Source organism: Nicotiana attenuata, unplaced genomic scaffold (genome assembly GCF_001879085.1).
Source record: "Nicotiana attenuata strain UT unplaced genomic scaffold, NIATTr2, whole genome shotgun sequence".
NCBI lineage: Eukaryota > Viridiplantae > Streptophyta > Magnoliopsida > Solanales > Solanaceae > Nicotiana > Nicotiana attenuata.
This window is the reverse complement of record NW_017685240.1, coordinates 567-4,033: the sequence shown is the minus strand read 5'-3', so window position 1 is coordinate 4,033 and position 3,467 is coordinate 567. Positions and strand designations below refer to the sequence as shown.

The 3,467-nt window shown below is 41.6% G+C and overlaps 1 long non-coding RNA gene across 1 annotated transcript; it reads right to left on the bottom strand.

Moving 5' to 3' along the window:
* Positions 1 to 1,759: 1,759 nt before the first annotated feature.
* Positions 1,760 to 2,129, bottom strand: LOC109222141. The gene is made up of 3 exons (XR_002067359.1): positions 2,019 to 2,129; positions 1,880 to 1,933; positions 1,760 to 1,800 (listed from the first exon to the last, which is right to left on the bottom strand). It is a non-coding gene; the product is annotated as an uncharacterized LOC109222141 (long non-coding RNA).
* Positions 2,130 to 3,467: the final 1,338 nt, after the last annotated feature.

Below are 3,467 nucleotides of genomic sequence, written 5' to 3'. Positions count from 1 at the left end.
CGTATACGGAACCAAATGGATGTTAGTGATACAGTTTATGCGCGAAAATATGGTATATGCTCGCAAACAGGACACGACCGTAGAAAATGTCCTTTGGGTGGCAACAGTAATCAAGCTCGGGGTGGGTGTTCTTCTAGTGTACCTAACTACCCATGAGTTGATATTGTAATAATTAGTTAATATGTGTATGTTGCCTGATTTATGAAATAAAATTATGCTTGTAATAAAATAATTTTTTTCCAAGTCCAGCACATTACCACTCTTCTATATATAAGAAAAATAAAGATACTTTGACATTAACATAATTCAACTTTCACAATATTTGGTTTGATTCTAGATAATGGAAGAAATATCGGTCCACTTATTTCACCTTTTTTTCTTTTTCGTTATTTTTCCTCTAGGAATATTTAAATGTAACACGAATTTCCATTTAGTATGTGTGTGTTGTCTTGTCGAACTGAAAAAGCTGACCAGCTGACATAAAGTAGTCTTGTCAACATCATGATATGTAACACGCTAAATATAGCGCCATTATACCTGGCGTTATGTGTGTGTTGTCTTGTCGAACTGAAAAAGCTGACCAGCTGACATAAAGTAGTCTTGTCAACATCATGATATTTAACACGCCAAATATAGCGCCATTATACCTGGCGTTATGTGTGTGTTGTCTTGTCGAACTGAAAAAGCTGACCAGCTGACATAAAGTAGTCTTGTCAACATCATGATATGTAACACGCTAAATATAGCGCCATTATACCTGGCGTTATGTGTGTGTTCTCTCGCCTATAAATAACGGGCTCATTGTAGTCATTTTGTGTGCTCAAAATTTACTAAACGCAAATATTTCATTAAAAGAAAGATTTTTTTTACTTAAAGGAAATATTTCACAAATGGCTCAACCTCTTCGTCCACCAATGTGCTACTGTGGAAAAGCATGCGTGATGAACAGTTGCTGGGAAGGTCGTGATGTTGGACGCCGCTACTGGCACTGTATGAACCAGTTGTACAAGTTTCCCGGCGAACCTATGTGTGAGTTTGATGAATGGGTTGATGAACCATGTTATCAGGAATGCTACAGAGAACAACTGCAATCTCTTCATAATAAGTGGTTATGCCAACTGGGAGTACAAAGAGAAAGCGATAGAATTATTACAGAAATGAGGGAGAAACTAAAGCAGGTAGGAGATGAAAAATGGAGAGCAGAATGGAATTGTGAAGCACAGAAGGAACGTAAAAATAAATATAAACGGGAACTTGCGAAGGTGAAGGCGAGAGTGAAAGAGTTAGAAGAAGAAAAAGAACAAATGGAACAAAGATTTAAGTGGTTGGAGCGGAGAATAAATGGCAGCCGGGACTAAACAATGGCCTGTATGTGCTTAGTGTATTTTTCATATTTTATGTATTTTTATTATGTTGGCATGTTATGTTTGTGTTTGTGTTGTTGTTATGTTTTCCTTGTTTGTTGTACTGTAATTTATTTTAATTAGTGGCATTTAAGTTTAAATGCTTGTGTTGTTATACGAAACAATAAAACACATGGAGAACTAAAAAAAGTAATGGATATATTCAATTAAATATTGTTGTTAATATGTACAAAAATATTATTTACACCAAATAAAAAAAAGGAAGGCCGACTCAATGTGTCCCGCATCCGGTGTGTCTCAATGTAGCCGTCGGCCTGAGGCATATCCCCTCCCGCCCGGGTACGCTATCAGGATCATCATCATCATGTTTTCTCCTTATAGCCGGATGCGGCGCAGGATGACATGTATCGATGGTGCTGTCAGGTCCAGTAGAATGCTACATAATAATATAAAACTTAGTTTAGAAAACTATATAATAATTCATAAATAATTCATAACAATTTATATTATCTTACCATAATCGTGTCTGGATCCTGAATGTAGTCATCTGTCGCAGCATCACATGAAGCCTGAAATAAGGAAATTAATATAGTGTAACAAAATAAATAAGTTATAGTTAAAACAAATTCAAATTCAATACTAATAAACTCATACCTGCGCATGTGAAGAGCTGCCATAACTCAGTCGGTGCCCACTAAATAAATCTCGGGTCGGTCGACCCTCATCAGTGGTAGACGGGCCAGGGAAATATCTACCCCACTCAGCTCCTTGAAAATCCGAGTCCGTGATCAATAGTTGACCCGATGGGGTCATCTGTGATGGCACTGGAGTGTCAAAAATTCCCAGGCTGTAAGATGGCATGTCAGTCTCATGCATGCCACCTGTCATATCAGCAGCAACATCATCGTCAGGAGCATCATGGCCCCCCTGCTGAACACCACCTCCTCGGGCAGCACGAGGTCATCGGGCACCAGCAGCTCGTCGGGCACCACCACCTCCTCGGGCACCACCACCTCGTGGGATACCACGACCTCGCTGGTACGTGGCTGGGTCAATATAATCAGCCTCGTGTGCTAAACGCTGATCCGATCGGGCTCACTGCAATGTCTGGGCAGCCAAATCCATGAATCGACGACTGTAGTCCTGCATGACCACAGGATCGTGGACATAACTCTGCATCCGCTGCCCCATACGATAGACCGTATGCAATCCAATCGCCTGCGCAAAAGTAAAGAATTTAAACTACGTATTTGGCACGAAATTACAGGTATATAATTAATTATAACAGAAAACATACCAGAGCCTCGTGTCTCCCGGCGTATGAGACGTACCGACCTTCTGCCTGATGAACTGGGTTCCCGATAAAAAGTCGGGAAACAGTGCGGTACCATGCCATATAACCTTCAATAGGAAAGTGCTGCAGAGTTGGGTTTAAGTCACCTCGCCTGTCCCAAATAGCCAGCTGGGCGTTAAGCCAGTCAATAAATGTGTCGTCCACCCTAGACCGATCATCCCTCTCGTAATGTAAAGGATGCCATGCAGGTGGAGTCGGTATAGGCTGCGGCAGGCCAAACTGACGAAAAACCCGCTCTGAGGCATGATGCTCCACAATATCGAGGCATGTGAGAGGGACAGAAGCCTTCCAAATATGTCGGCCGAACGTACAATACGCTGGCAGGGTACTTATCACCTCCTAGTTGTACGGCGTCCAGATGAACTATCAAATAACAACACAAACCGTTAGTATGCGCAACACTAAATTAAACAATAACTGGTACGTTTAGTTAGATATTCACCTGTGCGTCCTCCAGCAAATCCAAGACATCCCTGATGCGGGGGAGATTATGATGGGCATCATACTCTCGTTCAAGTCTACGACGCATAACCCACCTACAAGCTAGAGGGAGATTCGGAATGTCTACATTAGCCGGTAGCTGTGGTAGAGGTGGCCGAAGCTGCAGAAATCGCTCATAGACCCAAACCTAACATAGAAAGTTGATGTATAGTGTCAGATAAACTATAACTACGTAGAATTGTAACTAACGGACATATTCGTTGAATATGTTGTCACCTGTAGAAGCGGCAGGAAGCCACAAACGTCTC